Genomic DNA, 25669 nt, shown 5'->3' on the forward strand with positions numbered 1-25669 from the left:
GGATTAATAGTGCTGTTTTCCTTATTACATCACATGTTATTCTGAAAACAAAAAGAAACAAATGAAACACGGAATGTAGGCTGTCATCCGTGCAGCCTGACCGAAGCAAAGTGGGCGTGTTTACTCTCGCGATTAACCGAACGTGAAGCGTTGACGGCTTGTGATGCACGAATGGCTTGCACGCAATGCACGAGTCTGTTGGGTATACTGCAGCCTCGTCACATTTAAATTTTTTGTTTAAATGTGACAAGCTCATGAAAACACGCTGTGTAATCATGAGGAAAGATTACATCAAGATGTGGATTGGAATGCTGGTGCAGAATTTATATAAATAAAATAGTCTACTCCTCTCACGCCGTTACTGGCTTGCCAGTGATTACCCATCCGTGTGCCAATGTTGGCACACGTGCCATAGGTGCCAACACCTGTTTTATAGTAAAGCCAACCCCTTAAGGTCAGTCACCTGACTTTGTTGTTATTTGGTCTCGAGGATAGGTAGTAGAATGTCGTCATTCAGTGTAAGACTGTGGTGACAGTCATCGTTCAGTCTCATAGATCCATGGTTATGGACATAAATTAAATTTTGGTCTGTTTCTCACCTAAAGCTGATTATATTGCTTCAAAAGACATGAATTAAACCACTCGAGTCATATGGATTACCTTTATGCTGCTTTTATGTCCTTTTTGGAGTTTGAAAGTTTGGGACCCAATTGACTTGCATTGTGTATATTCACATCATATATTCTTCAAAAACATATTTTATGTTTGTGTTCCACAGAAGAAAGAAAGTCATATGAGTTAAAGATGCATAAGGGTGCTCTGTGAACTCTAATGCTCAAAATAATTAATTGTTTTGAGTAGGGACAAATTAAAAATTCCAAATTAGTTAAAATAGCCTAAATTAACCTAAATGAGTGTTTAGAACTTTCTCTTTCTTTTGAGTTCACAAAACTGACAGCTTTTAAGTAACCTAAATTGTTTTGAGTTTAATGAACTAGTCTCTTTAAATTTACAGGAACTTAAATTTATCTGAAACTGGGCAGGAGATTTCTATTTCCCAGCATGCTTTGCATGGCACTCGACAGGGAGAGTAAATGTTTAAATTAAGTGTCATATCATGTGTCTTTGTGCAAGATGAATGTAAAGGGGGATACTTGATAGTGTTTAATGTTTTGTTGTGTTATTTAGAAGAGTTACTATTTGTTGTAGTTTTGGGGGGTTACCATTACGGTGAATAGTGGAGCTTGAGCTTAGGTTGAGGACAGGTAAAAGTTTTGATCATTCTAGATTGCTTTACTCATTGAGCAAGTGTTTGGATAGGGTTAAGGTTTGGGATATTGTTTGAGCTAAGATTTCACGCTACTCAGATCATAGTGTTACCAGTCAGTGTGCATTAAACATGCTAACATTTAGTGTACTAGTTCATTTTAGCAAGTAGTAGCTAGGTTTTTTCAACTTGATGTATTTAAATAGAGATTACTTGTTAATATTAACCTCAGCTAAAGAGTTCAGTTTAAAGTTAAGTGTCATCAAGATATATGAGTTAGTTTACTTAGTATTTCAAGTTAAGTCATGTGTAGTACAAAATTGAAATCTGAAAGTTCTATTAACTTAAACTTGGGGATTTTATTAACTTAAACATTTTATATAACTGATTGCCTAAATTTTTATTTTTCTTTATTTTATTTTTTTCTGCTAACGTATTAAGGCTTACAGTGAATTTATGAGAGAATGGTGATTTAAGGGTGAACCATCCCTTTTAAAGGGAGTCACTAGTCACTGGCATTGCAGCAGTTGGGCATTATATTGAAAAGAAGTAATGAGATATTTATTAAGAAAGAAAGTCATATGGGTTTGAAACAACATAAGGGTGAGTAAGTTATGACAGAATTTACATGAGTAAACTATTCCTGTAGGGTGACAAATATTCCTCCTATTACTGTTTTTTTTTTAACTGCTGCTGACACATGAAAACAGATTAATATCCATACACACGAGGAACCGTATCATTGTGGAGTGCAGGAGGTTTTAGAATCTCATTTTTGCAACCCACATGCTCTGATAGAAATAGATGTTCCATGTAATGTTTTCTCAGGGGTAATTAATGCTTTTCACTGTAATGAATAAGTGTTTATGCAGGTGCATAATATAAGATGGAATAATCTACCTATGAGTCTAACTGGCAGAGGTTATTATTAGGGAATTTGAGGATATTAATTGAGAAGGATGAGTTTTAAAGGCACGTCTAAAACGTCATTTTTACACACTGTGATCTTTTCTTTGATTTTGTAAAATAGAATGGCAAATAATCTTGTGTTTGTTTTGACATTCTTTTTTTTGATTACCTTCTTTTATATGGAATAATATTCTCTTTGAACTTATTTACTATCAGTTTTCTTTTTCTTTTATCTTTTTTGGATTTGATGCAAGTCATTTTTAAAGATGCTTCATAAATTAATTTATCAAAGTACCTAGGTGTTTAATAATTCCATTAGATTTTCTAAAACCTTTAAACAAAATGTTCCTACAACATTTCTTGGACTAAATTACTTAGCCTCAGGTTGACCAACCCAAGGAGCTGTTAAAGAATCATTTGAAAGTTCCTGCTTCAACTAAGAGACACTGTTTGATAACTGTCTGATTTAAAGGTAGAAAACTCTGCATTTCAAAGTGGATCTGATCAATATTTCTTCACAAAGAATCCCCATATTAAAAGAAAGGCTGTGCAGAGCTCACTTTGAACATCCACAGATGGCAGGATTATGAAAATTTTTAATTCACCTTTACTTCTTCAAACCCTCGGCCAGTGCAAGCAGGTTTCAAGGCTAATGGAGCCTTGCGAACACTAGAGACGTGTGCGTGCCTTCAGTTTTCTGATTAAAGTATTTTAGATGTTTTGAGCCTGTACAATGCTATTTAAATAACATAACAGATAAATAGAAATACATTATCTACTGTGTTATTTAATAAACCTTCAAATGTGATTCATCACTCAAAAGCAGAAACCCAAACAATAATTTTGACTATGTGTGTTGTGTAGCATGTTATTAAATGCAAACTAAGTGATCCATCCATCCATCAATCTATCTACTTTATCTATACAACATTCTTCTCCACAGTACCATAGAAAGATGGATGGAGAGAGAAGAAATCGATGCAGTTGAACACAGATGAACAGGGGTTTCATCAGTAGGAGCTGAGGGGTCTCTCAGAGTGAATTATTCAAAGCCAGCTACAGTAGTGCACTCTAGAGGAGAGGTCAGGACTATGAAAGCCTACCTTATCACCTTGGTTTTCAAAACATCACTTTTGTCCTGTGATACCTGGATTTAGACCTGGCGGAAAAGGAGACCAAGGTACGTGGTCTAAAAGCCACAAAGATATCTTAAACAGAGATGCTGAATAAAGATGTAACTGCACTGAACTTAGGTGCACATCTGTGGGCAGATACAGAGAGAGGGGGGCAAAGCATAGCCACTCTCTACACATTTGCAAACTGTGTGTGTGCTTTTTTATGTACCACCACATGAAATCCCCATGATACTAAATGAAATTCAAGTCATGTTCATCAAGATAATTATATTAAATTGAACTGAATTCATTGTTTTCTCACTGCTCTCCATTGCTCGTTATCAGAATCTTGTCTCATGAAAGCACATTTTTAAATAATTGGACAATAACTGATGATATTCGGATGACAAAGGAATTAGTTACTGTAATCTAAGTACTTTAAGGCACAAAAGTAGTGTAACTCATTAAATTTTAAATTGTAATCAGATTACAGCTACTGATTTTCAGTGAAAGTAATAACATTTAAGTACATTACTTGGGTTACAAATATTTAAAAATATATATTATTTATGTATAATACAATTAAAATGTGAATTAATATGTTCATATACGTCTGTTTGCGTTTCTGTAACAGCTGAAAGGTGTGCGATAATGAATGAGAAAATACACATTATTTTGAATTTGTTGAGGAAAAAAAATGTTGTGACAACTGTTTTAGAAAGTAACTTATAAGTAAAGTAATGAGTAATGTGATTACCTTTTCAATGAAGTAATAAGTAAAGTAATCTGATGGAATTTTAGAGAAGTAGTTAGTAATTTGTAGTGGATTACTTTTTTTTGGTAACTTACCCAACACTGTTCACTAGTAACAGAGACTATGAGAATACAGTGCTTGAAATTGTTAACCTAGTATAATGTTTAACCCTGGGCTAAGGTAATCCTGGGTTACACAGTTCAAACTTTGCTCTGGGTTATTAATTAATCCTGGGTAGTCAGGTTTCAGAATTTTACACATTCATAAACCCTGGGATAAAATGCTTATTTGAATATTTAATAAAATTGATTGGACATGCATGAGTTTTACTGTTTAACAGCAATAACTGTTTGAAAATCTGCTCATAAATCGTCTGTGGTTGTCTTACAGTAAGTCCTCTGAAACACTTCAGATGGAAATAATTTTCGTTATTGTTTTGACATTTTCACTCATTCCCTGAGACGCTGAAACTAAACACAGCTCATGAAGGTTTCTGATATTGCATAAAAAAGTGCATACATATTAAGTGTAATCAGACAAGTTTATAATTACTTATCTGTTACTAAACAACATTGTTTCATACTGTATTCCTTTGGTACTGTCATTTCAATGCTCTGGAGTAGGCTTTCATAACCCAGGGTGACTAAAGAGGATAACCAAGGAATTGAAATAGTGTGAAAACATGTAAGACGCAGAGGATAAGGTTCTACTTTTGATCCACTTTGTTTACTTTGAAAGCACACAATATGATAAACCATTGGACTGTGTCAAGCAAAACTACCAGTATGCAATTTGCTGTTTCAAACAATTATTTTTGCTTTATAAATAAATATACTTGGACATACTCCAGTGCATATAGCCAAATGTCAATTGTTTTTAATGACAATATTCTCCAACACGGCTGAGAAACCCATAAATTATATATTTGCTTTCTACAATAGGTTCTATAAGAAATAGAACCTAGCCACACTGACTGGAAGGAAAATAACATTAATTAAAAATCAGAGGTTCTCAATGACTCTGATGTCAGGCTTGTTGTTACAGAACCTAAAACTTGCAGTTTACAATAAACATTACACTTTTGAAAAAGCACTGTCATAACCAGAGATTTAGGTTTGGTTTGAAGATTGGTTGTCCATTTAACAGCCATCTGATGACCCTCCCTCACAACCCTCATAAAATCTACATCTACTATACGTTTTTTTTTTATTTTATTTTTTTAGTATACATCTAGTAAATTGCAGTCCTCTAATCTGATTAGACCAAGAGTGTTGATATTTAGTATAAAAGCACTGGAATGGTTCACTGTTTGTCTCACTACACTGATCTGTGTTCGCGACGTTCCAGACAGGCTGTCAGTCTGCTGTTTTTATCAGTACTGGTAAGGTTAATGGTGATGTAAGCGATTTTTTTTTCATGGAAATGTATGCAAACATTTTCACTACTCCCTGAAAGATATTAATGAAATAAGTGTCCTGAGATATCTCACAGGTAGGGTTGCCAACCATTCCGTATAATACGGAATCATCCCTTATTTAAAACATCAAAGCAGCGTTCCATATTAAACCCATACGGAACGCAGTTTGTCCCGTATAGGCTACATGTAGATTAGAGAGGCGTATATAAATGTGCATTTGGTAATGTCTGTGCAAGGTAGCTGTATGTACAGTTACTGAATTAAAGAGTGAACTTGCATATGTACATGAGATGTGTCTGTGCATGCACACGTGAGAGTGAGAGCTCTCTGTCATTGGTTGTTGCTACGTTACCTGGATCATCCAGGCTGGATGCGAGCTGACAGTGGTGGGAGGTTTAACTTTACAGCGAGTATCTCATGATGGCAACTGTTACTAGTCCACCTTGTAAAAGAAAAAAATGTTTACAGAAATATAAACCAGAATGGGAGACCAAGAACCCGTGGCTTGGCGAAGTCCGGGGAAATATGTATATGGCAAATTGTAAATTATGTGGGAGAGATTTTTCTGTAAGCCATGGCGGAGTTTGCGACGTCAAACAACACGCGTCCACAGAGACTCATCGACGGAACTACCGACAGCAAAGGACCCAAGGAGCAATTTCTAGTTTTTTCGTGTCACCCGCCACCTCATCACCAGAGGCTGATATGGTAGGTTACTGTTTCAAATGTCAAAATTTATTTCAAGATTCACTCCAAAATCTCTCAGATAAATATCATGTATAGCCAATATATATATGTGTGTGTGTGTGTGTGTATATATGTGTAATATGTATATATATTATATATAAAACAACAAAATCATAAATTGTACATCATGTTTATAAAGTATATGCTTTCAGATATGATTTTGCCTATTTAATTTTAAAATAAAATATTTCATTATTGCTTAGTCAGGTGATGGGCTTATACATACAGACAGTTCCTGTAATACTGAAATCACAAAACAGTTATTATACTGTTCAAATTTATGCTAATAACTGTGATCTTGATCCTCATATTTGCATTTTTACTTTTAGGTTACTGCAGCTGAATTGGCCCACATTTACCACACTGTAAAGCACAATATGAGCTATGTCAGTGCTGACTGTGCTAACAAATTACTTCATTGGACAGTCAGTGACTCAAAGATAGTGAAGAACATTTCCTGTGGACATACAAAAGCCATTGTCAAAAACATCCTTGCCCCCAAGACAGTTGCTGAAGTGGTTAATATTTTGAAGGGCTCGAAACCCATCCCGTTTTCCCTTCAAACAGACGAATCTAAAAAGGGCAATCAAAAGATGTTTCCTCTGTCTATTCAGTATTTCACTCCTGAGAGTGGAGTAAACCAAAAAAATTATTGATTTTGTGGAGAATCCTGATGAGTCTGCTGATGGCATTGTGACATGTGTAGAGCACAGTCTTGAACAATTGTCACTTACTCTAGATCAAATGTCTGCATTTAGTGCAGACAATACAAATGTGAATTATGGTGTTCACAACTCAGTTTACACAAAGTTGAAGAAGAAGAATAGCTACCTCCTAACAGGCAACTGTCATGCCCATATTGTCCACAATACAGTAAAACATGCACTGGATGAGTTTTCAGTTGATGTAGAGAACATTGTTCTCAAAATCTATGCATTCTTCTCAAGCTCTGCAAAAAGAAGAGAAAAACGTAAAGAATTTTGTGAGTTTTGTGATGTTGAGTTCTGTGAGTTTTTGCATCATGTTGTGACCAGATGGCTGTCCCTGAACCCTGCGATCCCTCGCCTCATGCAGAACTGGACTACTCTTAAGTCCTACTTAATTAGTCTTGGAGATGACTGTCCAAGGCACCTGAGGATTTTGCCGAACCTGAACATGGATGCAGAAGAGCTGCAAGAGGAAGGAGATGTTGTAGAGGTTTATCTTCTCTTCTGCAATATATTCTCTCCCTCTTTGAAGATGTGGTGAAGAATCTTGAAAAAGATGCCACAACATCTGTTGATTTGTATGCCATCATGAAGTCTTTCATGGACAAGTTGATTCAGAGGAGAGATGATGAGTTCTATGGATATTTGACAAAACTGAAGCTCCAGCGTCTTCCCCCATCTGATGCAAACACTACCAAAGAGGAGTTCAAAGCCTTCTTCAGCACTGCCATCAGGTATGTTAAGAAATGGTTTGACTTCTCTGAGGACAACTGGCTTTTTCACCTGCAACCTTTGTCTCTCCAGTCTGAGAAACTTTCCTTTGGTGATATGGAGAAGGTTGAAGAGACACTTAATCTCATTCGGAAGCTACAAATCAACATGGATGCACTTTATGATGAGTGTGTCACTGCCAACCCCATTTTGGAGAAGCTGAGAGAACATGACCAGTGGCAGCATACAGACACAGCTAAAAAGTGGATGAAAGTGCTTCAAGCAGCAGATCTTCCAAACATACTGGCTTTAGTCTCATTTGTCCTGAGCATTCCATCATCCACAGGCTACGTGGAGAGGATATTCTCCATAATGAAAAACAAGTGGAGTGACTCAAGGAACAGATGCTCTGTTGAACTCATGAAAAGCGAGCTGCTTATCACCATGAACTTCAACACACCATGTTATGAATTTTACAAAACTGTAATTCATGACAAACAAATCCTTGCTGCTGTGAGAAATGAGAAGAAGTACTCATGGAAAAAATGAGTGAGCTCTAAGAAGAAAAGAAAGAAAAAGTTAAAATCTTGTTTAAAATGTTATTTATTTATTTATTTTTTTGCACTTTAATCTGTTGAATTTTTGCACTTCTGTTTGCATTGTTCATAAAAAATGTGAAACATAAAAGACAAAACATTTCTACATTTACTGTAAGTAACATTTCTACATACATGTCTACATTTAATCAGTTGCTGTGTTTATAAAAAAGAAGTTGAGCTTATCAAAGCCTATTACATGCACATTCACTTTTTAACAAGCTCAACTGTCAAGTAAAGTACTTTAAAAATAAAAATGACAACATGCACTTAAAAGAACAATCTGTTCCTCATCATTTTTGCAGTCACAATTCTATAGTGGTACTGCTCAGGCAGGTGGTTTGTGTAACAGATGTGACATTTTAATATGACATTATAATTCTTTTTAGAATTAAATTGTACATAAATAGCTTAAGCAAAACGTGTTTATGTCTGAGATTCCTTTTAGCATTTAATTCAGGCAAAAAAAAGAGACATTTATACACATACTTCATCAGACACTGAAATGACATAAACTATGTGGTACAGTACAAATATTTTGAGTGTCCCTTATACTGTCCCTTATTTTCCTATAAAGAACCAAGATCGTCCTTTATTTTCCTTTGCTGAAGTTGGCAAGCCTACTCACAGGTCTCTGTGATAGCCCTAGACTCTGTAAACAGCAAACAAAAATGTGTCCGTGGACCACGGACAATGGCTTTCTGCCTGTCAATCATTTTGCACGTTCTCATAGTATTGTAGTTGCAGCAAATTATTGAGGCTTAATGCCATTTTTATGCCATGTTGCTCATAACAGTTGTCAGTTGAGGGATCTGTTATGCTGCTGTTGTTTCTATCAACTGTTTCTCAATAAATCTCATTTGGTATCTTTGGAGTGCAGGGTTTTAGGGGGAAAAGGGGGCGTGGCTAATCCAATGGCTCAGTTTGGGGAAATCCAAATTACAGCAGCTTTAAGGTTAGGAGTGTATTAATGCAATTACTACTCAAATGTTTCTGAAAATCATATTCACATTGCATACATTCAAAGAAATATGTTTTTCCCAACACAGTCTCATGACAACTTGTAGTAATTCGATGTCGAAATCGTAAGATATTGTACGACTTTTATACCCGAACAGACCAACAAAAGAATTTAAAATCGATTTTTCATGAGATCAGTCAGAAATATCAGTCTATTTTGTGTATTAAATGTAAGTTACTCAATATCAACTTCTTGTTTATGGAACTATTATAGAAAAGGGTTACACTTTATTTTACACTGTCCTTGTTACATTGTAATTACAAAAGTAATTACTGATTATTACTAATTAACAACATGTACTTACTAAAGGTTTAGGGTTAAGGAAAGGGTTAGTTGCTAACCCTTAGGGTTAGTTGCTTGTAATTATGCATAATTGACTGTTATCACTATAGTCAATTCATGTAATATGTGTAACAAGGACACTGTAAAATAAAGTGTTATCTAGAAAAGCAATATCACACTCACAGTTGTGCTGTTGTACTTGATATCAGCAAGCCTCTGATTACTTCCAGCACTTGACTACCGACCTCGTGCCTAAGGCTGAATGACAGTCATGTTACAACTATGACAAATTATTGTAAAATTCTACTAGTGGAATTGCTGCAACAAATATCAAAAGTTGTGTTTTTTACTAGTTGAAATTCCATTTTTGCTATCAAGAATGAGTATTTCTGCAAGTAATGAGCATTTTTATTATATCAAGAACTAACATTTTTACTAGTGCAAATGTAATTACTGATATCAAGAATTAGCATTTGTGAAAATTGAATTCTTGATATCTATAATTCATATCCTGTACGTGATTAAATAACCCAGTTGCAAGAATAGTAAGAGATGGCAAAACTGTATGAAATTGTACAAGTTGGGTTGTATGAAACACATGATGGTTTATAGGACAATAATTCAGGTGATTTGCTGTAAAAACCATGAGCTCTTCATGACTCATTAGTGATCAGTAAGTAAGACAGATAAAACATTCCCACTGCGTGACATGGGTTTATTTATTTATTTATTTTTTGACTCCTGATTATTGCTAAACAATTCAAAGAACAACAACCGGCAACACTTTTCATCTCAAAAGAGCCATCCTGAATAGCTTAATGGAGCTTTAACAAAATGTGACATTTCACTCTTCTTTAATGAAACATGGCACACTGATTAAGCAACTCTAAATGAGAATGGAAAGGCGTAAAGTCGACTAACGGATCTAAAAGGATGATAAATCCTCTCATTTTGATCTCTGATGGTACCGCAGATTGAATATCAGATCAAGTTTGCTGAAGTTCCCCTGCTTTCGATCTATGAGCTTGAGGGATAACATTTTATATCCTCATTAATTCATGAGATACTTTAAAATGAACAGATTTTCTAAATGTTTTTATCTTGGGGGAGAAAATTAACAGTTAAGTTCAGCAGGCACTTTGGCCAACTTTTACCCAATAAGGAATGTGCATGCTAATACCACACATTGAGTAAATGTAAGTCTGCTATTTTATTGGTGCATTACAACCTTGGGGTCTTCTAACATTTTTTATGACTCAAGTAGTAATCTGTCTTTTTCAATCCCTCCCACACTCTTTTCATGGGATGCAATGGTTTCTTTGATCTGTGCGTATGGCGTCATTTTTATATCACCAGAACTTGAATTTGATAAAGCCTCTGAATTCATGATCTTGAAAAAAGACTGGGTGTAATTTGATGTTATAGAATAATTTTGCTGTAAATTTTTAATATTTGAAAATATTTTGTGTGAATTCACCTCAAAAAAATTCAGGTTGTTCAGGTTTTTATTATTCAAGGTGTGGATTTCAGGTCGTGAAATTCAGGTCTCAGTATTCAGGTTGTTGAATACGAGTTGAGAAATTCAGGTGGCAAAATTCGAGGATGATATCCGGGAATGCAAGGAAGAGTAAACGAGTGTTAATGTAATCCATCTCTCTCTTGGACAATCACAAAGTGATGGAAACAGCTCAAAAAAGTAATTTTAAATGAATTAATGAATATATACAGTATATTATACATACAGTATATAATAGTAAATATATATAGCCTGCATTTTTAATAATGTGCAAAATGTCTTTTCTTTGCTCCTTGGCAATTCACATTGAACGAATCTGCTGAAAAGGCAATTCAAATTATTCACGTGCACACATACATACCTAGATAACACGATCCCCATTTGATCCAAAACACCGGCCAATCTCAGCGGTACATCACAGTAAACATCTCTCATTCAGAAGTTTCAAATGTTTTTGTGTTGTGGTCAGATTAAAATACAATGATCACGTCTTTATGAAGGTAAGAGCTGCTTTAACTCATGAAGAACACAAAAAAACCGAAAGCAACCGAGGCAGTGTTTATGACTAATGTTTACATTGTAGTCAGGCGGTAGGAATAAAGTCTGTGCTTCATAATCTTATGTGTTGTTTATTGACCAACATTAGTATATACACATAAAACATATGCTGTAAATTGACATTATAGTGCTTTATTATTATTATTATTATTATTATTATTATTATTATTATGTGTTACAATCATGACATACCATAGTCTGGGTGTTATGAACTTATATACATGAATGAACATATGAACTGTATTTGATACACAGATAACTGAAATTTCTAAATAAAGAAGAAACATATAAGTGTTATATCTCTGTTTCCCCCTTCATCGCTGCTTGACTTGGGTGAAATTAAGCCATGTCACCTGAAAGATAAAACTTTAATAAAATGGCTTTGGTAAGTAAACAGCAGTAACACTTTCAAGATTTATAAGTAGAAACAAAAAATGTGCTGGCTTTTGTTGCATCGCACAGCGCAGCACACTGTCTGAAAGTAAATGGTGTTTTTTGGTCACAAAGGCAGCGTGATCATACAGTGATGTCACATGTAATAGGTCAATATGCTCAAGCATTACCATAAATTAGAATCTTTTTGGTATATGCACGAATTGAGATTATAGGAAATTAATATAATAATACCTGATTAATAATAGCTACAGGAAATGACAAAGAATACTTTATAGGCCTCTGTATTATTATTAGTATTGTGTTTTTGTGTGTGTGATTGTTAATACTTAAAAGAAAATGTGAGGAAGAAAAAGACTGACATTTAAGGTTAAATGACTCGTGTAATGATCACTTTTGATCTTTCACGCATGCATTACATGCAAAACAAAAGAAACTATAATGGAATACTGCTGTCTAATTTTAATAAGGGGAACAATGCAAATGCACATATTACAGAACACTTCTCTAAAGTATATAGATGGAGCCCAGATTTGTATTATCATGAAGGTACGTGGTCTGCCTGAAAATAAACATAATATATAAGACATTCACAAATCATCAGTAGTCTGCATATGTAATACATATGAGGTTAGACTATCCAGAATTTTGATAAAAAATATTACAAATCGAGATGGCATGCTAACTCAAGCAATCCAGACTGGTAATATAAACAATTAGGAACAGAATGTGTGTTGTTCATTCGAAGTTCACTATATTTTCATTCAGCACTAGTACACATGTGCAAGAGAAAGTGAAATATAATTATAATAAATATAATAAATATTATCAAACAGCCAAGACATGCAACACACACTTACAAAACAGTTAAAGGCGGCTGTTGTTTCAGTCAGCCATAGGTCTGTATTATTTCACTTATTTACAGTAACAACAAAGAGGTAGCTATATACCCGATTCATATTACCTTGGATGTAATGATTAAACACACTCTGTTGTTCTCTGTAGGCAGAGAAATAATAATAAAAAAAATAAATAAATAAATAAATAATAAAAAAAATATATATATATATATATATATATATATATATATATATATATATATATATATACACACACACATACACAGTCAGGGTTGGGGAGTAACGGAATACATGTAACGGGATTACGTATTTAAAATACAAAATATAAGTAACTGTATTCCACTACAGTTACAATTTAAATAATTGGTAATTAAAATACAGTTACATTCAAAAAGTATTTTGATTACTGAAGAGATTACTTTGCATTTTATTGTCATTTGTTTCATTTAATATTTAGTCCTTTCAGATGGAAAACATTTATACATATAAATGATGCGATCCAAAGTGCATTTGAACAGCGGTGAAACACTTTCTTATGATGTGTTACATTCATACGAGCAGACAGAGAAGTAAGTTTGAAGTAAGTTTGGAGCAGAAGAAATAGAAATAAACCTTGTGTAAACTGTCAGTTTTACGCTAAGCTAAAATGCTATTTCTAGCCATTTTACATGCACGTTACCAGACATGATCATATTTTTTATCAAGGAAATTCACGTTGGATCATAATTTCTTTTTTTCTAGTAAGGCCTTTGATATTAGGGCAAAAATCCTATTCTTGATAATAACACTATGTAACACAATTTTTGTTCCTGGGTAGTAAGTGTTATTTCCTAATTGCTTATGCCTCAGAAGTATAGAAAATGGCTATTATTACCCACAAGCTTTGCTTTTGTGACCAGGACAGTGATATTTTTAAATTTACCTATTTCCAATGGAAAATGGGCAAATTTGTGTCTTTTCGTTCACATAAAGTCAACAACATATGAATCCAAATTAACATGTATTTATATTCAAGTAATACAAAAATGACTACAAAAGATTTAGAAGTGAGTAGTTTTTCAAGATTTACGATTATACTGTAAATCACTTTCACGAACCAGCCCCCAAATGTAGTCTCCCATCATGTTCTCTGTCAGGTGTATTCTGTTGATTCATGTCTTTTATTTTGAAATTCTAGTTCCTGTTTCATGTCATGTGTTCCTGTTTCCCTAGTCATGTGATTTCTGTTTTCTCTCCATGTTCACGTAATTATCTTGTTATCAGTTCTGTTTGTTCATTGGTTTATTTTCTCCCATGTCTTGTATTTAAGCCCTCATGTTTGCATTGTCTATTTGTGGAGTATTGTATGTGATGGTATGTGTTTGTCAAGTCAAGTCAAGTCAAGTCAAGTCAAGGTTCATGTTTTGTAGTCAGGGTTATTGGAGTTCACGTTCTGTAAATAAACTGCACTTGGGTTCTTCATCTTCACGTCCTCGTCATCGTCATCATTGTCAGCAGTTCCAGCATACGTTACAGAATACTCGACCACCCATGGACCCAGCAGTTTTACTTCTGCGTTTACGTCAGGGGAATCGTCCTCTGGAGGACTATGTTGAGGACTTCTGCGGTCTAGCCAGCCAGGTAGACTTCAAAGAGGTTGCCCTCAAGGGTTGTTTTAGATTTGGACTAAATGAGTCCATTTCTTTTTTGATGCCTGGTGATCGCAGTTCCCTCAGCCCGGCTCAATATATCGACCTCGCCCTTCGATTCATCGGTTCCCCGTTCACTGTGGGGGAGGCGGATCCCAAGCCAGAGTTCCACGACATGGCCGCCGCCGAGCCAGAGTCCCAGACACCTCAGCCTGCTCCATGCCACGTCACAGCGACGTCTCAGCCTGCTCCATGCCACGTCACAGCGATGCTTCAGCCTGCTCCATAATCTAACGGAATACATTACAAATTACATTTTACTGCATGTATTCTGTAATCTGTAGTGGAATACATTTCAAAAGTAACCCTCCCAACCCTGTATATATAAATACACACAGTACTGTGCAAAAGTCTTAGGCACATAAGATGTTTCACAAAAACATTTGTCTTAAGATGGTTATTTATATCTGCTACTTTAGTGTGTCAATAGGAAATATACATTTTATACTCCCAGTCATTCCTTTAGCAGAAATATATCTTTTTTATTTTTAGAATTATTATATAATACTTCTCGACTACAAATTATTTATTTATTTATTTATTTTTTATTTTTATTTTTTATTTTTTGCAGACTTGCAGTTAAAAAGAGGTAGTTTGATTTATTTGTTTCCACTGGTAAATGTCATTTGCCCATATAATTATGAAATAAAGTTCTTGATGAAACTTGCTGTTAGGTGAAGGATCCAATTTACTGATTAAGTTGATCTTTTCTTCAAAACACATTAATGAAACATTATAATAAGTATCCCTAAAGTATACCTTTTTGTGTTTTCACAGTGTTGTTGTCACAGTTGTTTAAAATGACTTTTGAGCGGTTTCCACCGCTTTTCGATTGTCCAAGAGAGAGATGGATTACATTAACACTCGTTTGCTCTTCTTTGCATTCCCGGATGTCATCCTCGAATTTTGCCACCTGAATTTCTCAACTCGTATTCAACAACCTGAATACTGAGACTTGAATTTCACGACCTGAAATCCACCACTTGAATAATAAAAACTTGAATTTCACAACTTGATTTTTTTATTTTATTTTATTTTATTTTTTTAGGTGAATTCACACAAAATATTTTCAAATATTTAAAATTAACAGCAAACATTTTCGATAACATCAAATTACACCTAGTCTTTTTTTTTTTTTTTTTCCTCTTTTTTTTTTAGTCAAGTTCTGGTGATATAAAAATGACTCCATATGTACGAATGAACTGACAGGCCAAGTGATGTGAAGTTTGTGTTGCGTCACAGAGTGCATGTGAAACGCGGGTCGCGTGGCGCAGTGTGGAGGGGATCAGTGTGGAGGGGATCAGTGTATTCAACGTCTTACATGAGCCAGAACAGACTCGTGGAGAGATATGGATCTCGCCCATGCGTAACGCATTTGGTCTGCTTTTGAAGTACAGTGGGTTTCAATGCTATCAACACGTCTGACTGTTTCTCAAGGAGTATCTTGGATGTCGCTTGCCAGACAACAGGAGAAAATTGTACTTGTGAAGAGCGCTCGTCAGTGAAGCGACCCTGATATTGAGCAATGGCTGGAAGAAGATGCTGCCGTTACAGCAGCACACGCCAAGAGGCTGAAAACTGAAGAAAAGTCAAACAGGTAAATGAGTTTGAAACAGAAATGGCGCGAGTCCACACAATCCTGGGGGTATATTTAAAAATATAGCAGAAACGACACTTTTGGTTTTATATTTAGAGGATATAGGCTAATATTTTGTAGCATATAATTTATAAAAATTATATCGGAAGTCCTTTCACAGAAGCATATTGTAAATTACGTGAATTTTTCGTTTATGCAGTTTTAATGAACGTATCCGTAACATTACTGACCCATTTTCATAACTGACTAGTCTTCAAAATTAACTTTGCTATCATTTTATCATATTAAGCAATTTCCTGGAATTCCTCTATTACTATTGTACAACCTGCTCAATTAGCCTAAATTCTTCAGTTCCTCTTTGAAACTGTGACCTAAAAAGTACACGTTTGGTCAGTAAACATCGGGAATTGGAATTATCCCAATCTCAGCATCTGCCCAGACACTTCCATGTTGCAGCCTATAGTATGAATCCCAGTATGAACTGTTAAATATTCTGTATATTACAGAAACAATTGGGGTTTTAGTAATAAACCACGTAAAATGTGCATAACTACCATTTCAATCTCATGTTCACTGTTTGACTATTTTGCCAAGGTATTAATCCGGTTGAGATTATGATGTCACTGGAGGTGTACAGTCCCTTTCATGATAATTGCAATATTTGTTCTTTTCTTGTAGCAATGTGAATTGTATAAATCTTACTATGACTGCTTCTCTGTCTTTCTTTTCTTTTCTTTTCTTTCTTTCTTTCTTTTTGAATAATTGGTACACACTTGGTCGTAATCCTCAAACCCCACTTTGATTAGATATTTCTTTTATGGATGCATTTCTTTCTCAGGAATAATCTCACTAACTGTGTGTTTAAGAATTGTAATTTTCCTGACAATGGGCTTGATTTACAATACAGAAGGTGAAGTCTTTCAGAGTTCCTCATCCACTGCATGCCTCCTATAATTATTCTGAAGATTAGAGGAGAGGTAACATTAAACGCAGCCCCACAATCACATAAGACAATACACCTGATTCTTTCAATAAATAAAGAGTTGTACCTTCTCATCATGTGACTTTAGATGTCAAACCTGCAATATGCAGAGCAAGCTTCATATCATTAAAATCTCTGATGAAAATGTTTTTTTTCTTTCTTGTTTAGTTTTGCTTTATTTTCCTGAGACTTGATATACAGTATAAGGCAGCATGTGTTTAGGTTAGGCAGCGTTTTGTAGAGAAAGAATAAAATGCAGACTATACTGTAGATGAGTGCTGATTCATTTAAACACAATTGCACTTGAGGTAGAGGCAGTTTTGCTGCACTCTGCTGGCTTTTCAGAGTACACAGGAGAAAAAAGCACAGATTAGGGAGCATCATTAAGGTATCTTTAGGGAGCCCGGAATATTTGCACACATCTCTGTGATGATGCAAGGCATCCCTGCATTGCTTGTTGAGTCATAGATAGCTTATCTTCAGAGGACTACGGAGAATCCTTGTGGCAGGTTTAGGCTGAGGTGTGATGCCATACTGAATACATGCTTTAGATCCCTGCACCATTAAATGTCTCAGCCAACTATTAAACATTTTTTTTTTTTTTTTTGTCAGAAAGCACCATTAATTTCCCTGTAAAATAGGTGATATCAAATGTTTTTTAATTGTTTTTTTTTTTTTCAGTCTGACTACATTAAAAGTGAAAGAATAAAGAAACATTCCAGGTCAAGATTACTTAAAGAAATAATTTTGACTCATCCCAGTTTGGAAAAACAAGCTAAATAATGATTTGTTCATGTAGATCAACTGGCTACTGTAATTGTAAACCCTAATGTTGTCATTACTAGAAAAATCAATTTGTCTTAATTAAACATTACTTGAAATGTCAATTTTTGGGCTCTTAAATCTATGTTCCTTGTACTTTTTTTTTTTAAAAATCCAAAGACTTAAAATTTTAAGTGTTAATAACTCAAACTTTTGAGTACAAAATTTAGGTTATGGGAATACCCATAATGCCTTGTGCTTGAATTATTTAATTATGTTTTCTTGGCCAAAGGTAACAAATGAGGGCATTTAAATAGTTGTTATTAAAAATTAGAGGAGAATGCATTATTTAAGTTTTTTTTTTTTCTTTTTTTTTTTTTAACAATCAGTTATGCACTGGAAGTCTTTCAGGTGAACAATAGTAGGCAGTTATGCATTGTTTTAGGTTTTTGTTTGTTTGTTCCATTTAAAAAAACATTCAGTTATGCAATTTAGGGCTTCAACTAATGATTATTTTGATAATCGTTTAATCTTGTCACAGTTTGTTTGCCTCACTTTCTTCAAGGACTCTTATTTTGAAGTGTTGCATTGCGTTTATGAAGTGCTACGTTGCGTTTATGTATTGCAATGTTGTGTAGTTAGTTTGTAAAGTTTAGCTTTATGGTTTTTTCCACTCTAGTGTTTGTTCCACTCCAGCGTTTGTTCCACTCCAGCGATTATAATTAAAAGATTGAAAGTATCTACTCCTGCGTCTACTCTCTTCCTCTTCCACTCCAGACACCAGTGTTACAGAAGGACTGACCTACAAAGAATACGGATTTACTTACCTGCTCTTCCAAATGTCCTCCTCTACTCCAGCGATCCCACTTATCCTCCTCTCATAGAAAGCCAGACCTCAACGAGCACAACACATTGAGCATGGAGCTAACAGTGGTGTTCATGGAGCTGTTCAGGCAGGATCTTCCCCTCCTGGAATATTTTACTAAGTTCTACCAACTCGCTGCTACAACCTCCATATCGGATTTATACCTCAAGTCCATTTACGGTATGGGTTTACATTTTCACCGACTTACAGCGCTTTCGGAGGCAGAGAATCTCTCCCTTGCGGATTATATCCTTGCTACATTGAACATCCATCACCCCTTGCTATATTCCATAACCACGGTTACTCCTCTCCCAGCTTTCTCTACGCCTTCCACGGCTCCTTGCTCTATGCCTTCCACAACTCCTCCTTCCAAGCCTTCCACGACTCCTCCTTCCACGCCTGCCATGGTCAACGAGCCAGCGCCCACGCCAGCCATGGTCAATGAGCCAGCACCCACGCCTGCCACGGTCAACGAGCCAGAGCCAGTGCCTGTAGCCTCGACTGTCCCAGAGCCAATGCCTGTTGCCTTGACCTCCCCTGAGCCACCTCTCACCAAGCTAATAGACCTGGACTTGCTCCCCGGCCTAGTTCCCACCCTGACTGCCCTTCATCCTCCGCTGGTTCCAGCCAGCTTAATGGACACTCTGGTTCCGTCCAGTGCCCTGTCCCTTCCTCCTCCTCTGGCTCCACTCAGGACACTTTCTCCTCCTCCTCCTCCTCCTGGTCAGCCGGCTCCTCCCACATCACCGGCTCGACCTTCGCTCCCTGCGAAATCACAGGCAAGGGTATCTGTCGACCCTCCGACTCCACCTTGGCCCTCTGAGCCCTGGACTCCGCCTTGGCCCTCTGATCCCTCATCAACACCTCGGCTCTACGTCCCCTCATCTCCACCGTGGGCCATCAGCCTGTCGGCGTCACCGGGGTCCCTCATTCCTCCAGCTCCACCTTGGTCTGTCGGTCACCTGGCTCCACCTTCGGCTCCACCAGGGACCTCCTCCCCTCCAGCTCCACCTTGGTCCTCAGTCTCACCGGCTCCGCCTCAGTCCTCCGATCCCCCAACTCCACCTCAGACCTCCAAGCCTTCAGCGCTGCCTCGGTCCTCCGAGCCCCCGGCTCCACCATGGTCCTGCGAGCCTTTGACTACGCTCCGGGCACTAAGTTCCACCCCAGTTCCGCCCCTCGAGCCTCTCATGGCTCCACCGTCCATGGCTCCACCCCTCGAGCCTCTCACGGCTCCGCCTTCCAGGCTCTGCCTGCCTTCGTCGAGCCTCTCCTAGCTCCGCCCTCAGAGTCTTCCACAGCTCCGCCCACTTCCCCAGAGTCTCCTCCTCCTGCGGTTCCACCTCCTGACCCAGTCCTTGCCCTGTGGCCACCTCCCAGGCCTCCTGACCCAGTCCCTGCCCTGTGGCCGCCTCACCAGGCCTCCTGACCCAGTCCTTGCCCTGTGGCCGCCTCCCAGGCCTCTTGACCCAGTCCCTGCCCTGTGGCTTCCTCCCAGGCCTCCTGACCCAGTCCCTGCCCTGAAGCCGACCCCCAGGCCTCCGGATCATCCTCCTTGGATCCTCCTTCACCTTCTGCATCACCCTACCCTCCTCATCTGTCTTTGGGCGCCAGGAGTTGCCCTTTAAAGGGGGGGGTGTTTGGGGTAATGTCACAGTCTGTCTCCCTCACTTTCTTCAAGGACTCTTACTTTGAAGTGTTGCATTGAGTTTATGAAGTGCTACGTTGTGTTTATGTATTGCAATGTTGTGTAGTTAGTTTGTAAAGTTTAGCTTTATGGTTTTTTCCACTCTAGAGTTTGTTCCACTCCAGCGTTTGTTCCACTCCACCGATGACTATTGATTAGTTGGTGTTTGTTCCACTCCAGCAATTATAATTAAAAGATTGAAAGTATCTACTCCTGCATCTCCTCTCCTCCTCTTCCACTCCAGACACCAACGTTACAAATCTAATGCAGGGGTACTCAATTAAAGTTTCAAGAGGTCTGGTCTCTACATTTCCTTCCAGGCAAAGATCTGGATAATAATATGTAGCTTACATGGTGTCAGTAGTCTAGGAAATTATGTATCTTTTTTAAAATAATTTTTATAACTTGCCACGTTGGCAGCAATAGTACTTTGTAAAAAAAATAAAATAATATATATATATATATATATATATATATAAATTGCATTCACTGAATTAAAGGTGAAAAAAACAACAGCTTTTTATTAAGTTTAATTCAGTAAAGAAATTCACTGCAAAAAATCTTATTATCATCAAGTGTTTTTGTCTTGTTTTCCCTTTAAAATGGTCTAAAAATCCTTAAAACAAGATACATTTACTTGAGAAGCAGCATATAAGATATTTAGACTTGCTTTAAGAGAATGTATCTTAAATATAAGTGTATTTTGTATATAAGTGTATTTTTTCACTTGGTTATACTTCTGCGATTGCAGTAAAGACAAAATATACTTATATTCAAGATCTATTCTCTAAAAGCAAGTCTAAATATCTTATATGCTGCTTCTCAGGTGAATGCATCTTTTTTTAAAGGATTTTTAGATTTTTTTTTAAATATTTGTATTTTTAATATTATATTCAACATTCTCAGATAACAATTTTTTATTCTGCGTTATAGCTGCTAAAGAAAATGTACATTGTTTTAAAGGAGATTTAAATATTTATATTGGAAAACAAGCAAAACGATATCAAAAACGTATTTTGTTGCAGTTTATAATGGGACGAAGATTACCCTCTCTCACCTTTCTGTTCACTTCAATCCATCTTTAACTTGCAAAAAGCAAACTCATGATAATAAACACATTGTGATGCATATATTATGATACAATAAGTCACGAGCCATCATGTTTTAATCTAGCTGCAGCAAGCACGCGCGCTCGAGGGATGAGCGTCCCCGCGACAGAGTGTGCATCAGTTAGGTACAATTTCAGTCTCTCCCCCTTAGATCAGGACAACTCATAGAAGAGACGCTGACCGCACAGAGAAATGCCTGTTTCGGAGTTTGTAGTTATTTACATGATCTGCTTCCGTTTTATTTTAACTTTAATAAAGCTATAACGCATTAAATATAACTGCTCTAACGCTATAACGAATATACTCGCTATACTCGCTGAGCTACCCAGCCCCCCCGTTAAATTATCTTAAGGACGTGTGCAGCATCTGAGACATGTAAACGAGCAATCACAGTCCTTTTTTTGTTACTTGCCATGGTGCTACTACAATAATAGACCTGTTAACAACACAGTCTCATTTAAACGGTCTGCATATCAAAGCCACGACGGACATGTCTGAGCTCATAATGTTAAAATGCTCGCGTGTTTCACTCTCCCTCTCCCTCCAAAACAGTTCCCTGTAACTTTTAACTGTCTTGCAAATATCAATAAAACTAATATCATATACTGTCTGCAAATTTGCAGATACCGTGTTTAAACAGATGTAATAAACAAACCTCACAAAACTTGAGCAAATCCGCAGCGTCCTGTGAGTGCTCATATTCCTCTTCTAAAGCACATATTATATCAGCCTCTTTTCAACAGTTTGTGGTGACTTTTAACTTTCTTGTCTAATAATAAAAAGGCAAATATCATACTTCTATCATGTACCGTCTGCAAATATGCAGATGTCTAGTTTAAACCGATGTAATTGACGAACCTCATGAAAATCCAGCCTTTTCTTCCCGTTGAGTGCTCATCTAATAATATCTTCCTTTCAAGTGCAAAATGTATCAGCCAGAAACAAAGCTTCAGGATCAGGATCAAAAGTTCCTCTGATTCACAAATCATGACAGTCTGTTCGTGACAATCCAAGCAGGTGATCCAGGCTGTTTAAATTGTCAGGAGATTGCTTCTCATGCTGGATCTGCATGAGCGCGTATGTGCAACTACATAGTAAAAATGTTTCACGTGTGCTATAAGTAAATGTCATATTCACTGTGCAATGAATGTGCAATTAGTTTGATTCGTTCTTTTGTGAGAAAATGCAATTACTAATGCACACATGCCATCCATGGTTGCTGGACTACTGTGTGTACTGTTATTTCCTTCTTCCTAATATATTAACAATTTCTTCATGTGCAGACAAATTACTAAAATTTGATTACTAAACAGAAATCAGAAGAAACTGCTATGTACCATTTAAAATAAAATTTTATTTTTAAAAATTTAAAGTTAAAGTTTTGTGTGAAATTGAGTAAATAAAGTGCTAAATAAGAGCTTATTCATTTTTTAGCAATTTCATGTTTATGTTATTTACTATATTGAATTGTGTGACATATCTGCAATATATCGGCCTATCAGCTCTCTGGATATCGACATCGGCCATTACAAAAAACACATTGGTTGACAACTAGTAAGCACTAACAGTGTGCATTAAGTATTAAGGATATCACAACACATGGGTAATATCAGAACCAGAAATTATTTTCGAACAAGTTGGAAGGATCCAATCCACCAATTAAGTTTATCTTCATATTTATCTTCGTGAAATATAATCCTACGTTTCTATACAGCATACACTTGAATGTTTTTCGTGGTCACAATTTTTTTAATTTCTCGTTGTTAGTGGAGAATTGCAAAGCTTTGTTTACCGGTGTGTGGCAGACTCTGCCTTCCCTATACCAAGGAGGAAGTGGAAACCGGAGTGAACAATCAACAGAACTTTAATTTCAAACTAAAATTTAAACAGTACAACGAAACAGAGACGCACACACACACAGACACGTGCATCTCTCTCTCTCTTTCCCTAACTGGGGTCTCCGGCTCATCCTTATCCCCCTCCCGGCTGATTAGGACGATACAGCGCCAGGCATGCGTCCTCACGGCCCGGCCATACCCTCCTCCTCATCACACGGTGTTTCTCCACAACATCCACAACATATTTATTGGATTTATTTGATGACACAATTGAATACTATCTATTGGAGACAGTTTGGTGCAATTTCAATAAATGTGTAAATACGATCCAACAAATTATGTTGTGGTATACCTCATTTGAAATTCAGAGATATCTGTTTAGATAAATCAAGTAACTGGTTTCTTGGCTCATTCGGATGCTGAACATTAATTTTTCATTCACGCTCTGCAGAATAGAGTTCAGTTAGAGTGCACAAAACCAGCTTGAGAGTTTTATACGTTTCTCAGCCACTCTCGACCACTGCTCCCAAATGTTCATGTCAATGGAGGTTTTAACAACACCGAAGTTCATTTTGCTCTCATATGGCATTGGTTGCATATAGGTGAGACCATTGGGTTTAAAGACAAATCCTTGTTAAAGATGGTGTTTATGGATCAAGTGAAGTCAAGAGAGGCAGATAAAAGATTCAGAGTGTTACTCCATATTCGCCCCAACATCCTGCCAGAACTAGAAAGTGGGGTATCTGTCTCATTTATGATTAAAAACTAGAGAGCACACATGCATTACATGTGAATCCCATCAACAACAGAGACTAGCAGAGCTTCTATTAATATAGACTTCATTGAAAAATTTATGGATTTCAAGACAGAGGAAGTGCCAAAGTCAAGCTCACCGCCAGCACTTTCTTTAAAGCCAGATACCATATGCTTTCCTGAGTCTTGCTCTTAGATGTGTTTTCAACAAATGGGAGTTCTGTGCTGCATTCCTACACTCCTTTGTCCAATGGCAGTGCGAATGTTAATGTCTCCAAATATTCCAAACAGATCCTCTTTTTCAAAGTATAAAACATGCTTCTTTTTGCTTTTATTATGGTATCAAGCTGAGTTATGTCATCAATCAGAATGCAGTGCACAGTGGACAAAAAAGTCCTCTGTGGGCTCATTTTCAGCTCAAATTGTTGGCTTTGATGGTTCATTCTGCAGCATTAAAGTGAGGCATATATTATATGGCATGTCATGTGTGGTGAGCTTTGAAGTAAATCCACTGGCCATAATGGACAAACCCTCTTTCTGCCAATCAAATAAACAAAGTAAGCATTTAAAGGACCATTAGCAAGCATGTGTCCCAGTGACAAAGGCTGTTTTCTACAGAGGTTTTTAATAGTTATACTGTCATTTGTCTGACCCATTTATTGATCCCATTTGGACTAAGAAAGAAGGCTAATGAGACTGCCCTATTGCTTGTGTGTGTACAGATCTGTGATGATGTTTGGGTAATATTTCATCTCTGCAAGCTGAATGAGTGAAATAAAAATGTAAACAACATATAAAACTATTCCAGTGTTCTTACAATTCAAACATTACACTTTACATGCTCTTTGGAAGGAACTGACAAACTTTCTAAACAAACAGTATCAGAAAAAGTTTATTGGTCTGATGTACCAGACTGTACTGTCTCTGACAGAGTAGAACAGTCTGTATCAGGTGACTTTCTAAAACTGAACTATGAACATGAATATTGTCCAAATGTTTCCAAAAGACAGAGTATGTGGATAACTGCTTTCGGCAGCCGTGTTGCACACAAACAAGTCTGAGCTTAGGTGGGATAGGAACAGTGTTCATACATGGGATAGAAACAGTTTTCAAACCTCCAATGAGATATCACGGAATGAGCAGTAGAATGTGATCCTTAACATCTACAGCAGAGCAAAATTTTTCATTTAACACATGTGGTCCTCAGTTTAGGTGTTATTCAACAGTTTTGCTCTCAGTTCTTTCAATCTCGGAGACTTTTTTTTGTTATCTTATAGACAGTTGTCTGCAGAAAGTGCAGACGTTGACAAGAGTGCCAACATAGGATAGGTTAAAAACAAAGTGCACATTTAAATGTTCATCAGAAGCACCCAGAGAACCAACTGCTTGACAAGAGATAAGCTTCCTATCCAGGGCGATGTAGTAGTTGTCAGTCTTGTCTATAGTTCTTCCCATGGCTAGAAGGTCTGGTTGACAACTTTGTCCTTGTCCTAGATGCTCATCAGTGCAGCAGAATGACTACAGAGTTGAAAAAC

General features: G+C 36.7%; 1 protein-coding gene across 1 annotated transcript in view; it reads left to right on the plus strand.

Annotated features, from left to right (window-relative positions):
- The first annotated feature begins 15872 nt into the window (after positions 1-15872).
- Positions 15873-25669, plus strand: part of cntn3a.1 (contactin 3a, tandem duplicate 1) — a 139790-nt gene continuing 129993 nt past the window's right edge. The window contains exon 1 of the mRNA XM_051662872.1: positions 15873-16138. The gene's annotated coding sequence lies outside the window, so the exon portion shown is untranslated. The remainder of the gene's footprint in view (positions 16139-25669) is intronic.

The sequence above is a fragment of the Myxocyprinus asiaticus genome, chromosome 29 (genome assembly GCF_019703515.2).
Source record: "Myxocyprinus asiaticus isolate MX2 ecotype Aquarium Trade chromosome 29, UBuf_Myxa_2, whole genome shotgun sequence".
Taxonomy (NCBI): Eukaryota; Metazoa; Chordata; class Actinopteri; order Cypriniformes; family Catostomidae; genus Myxocyprinus; species Myxocyprinus asiaticus.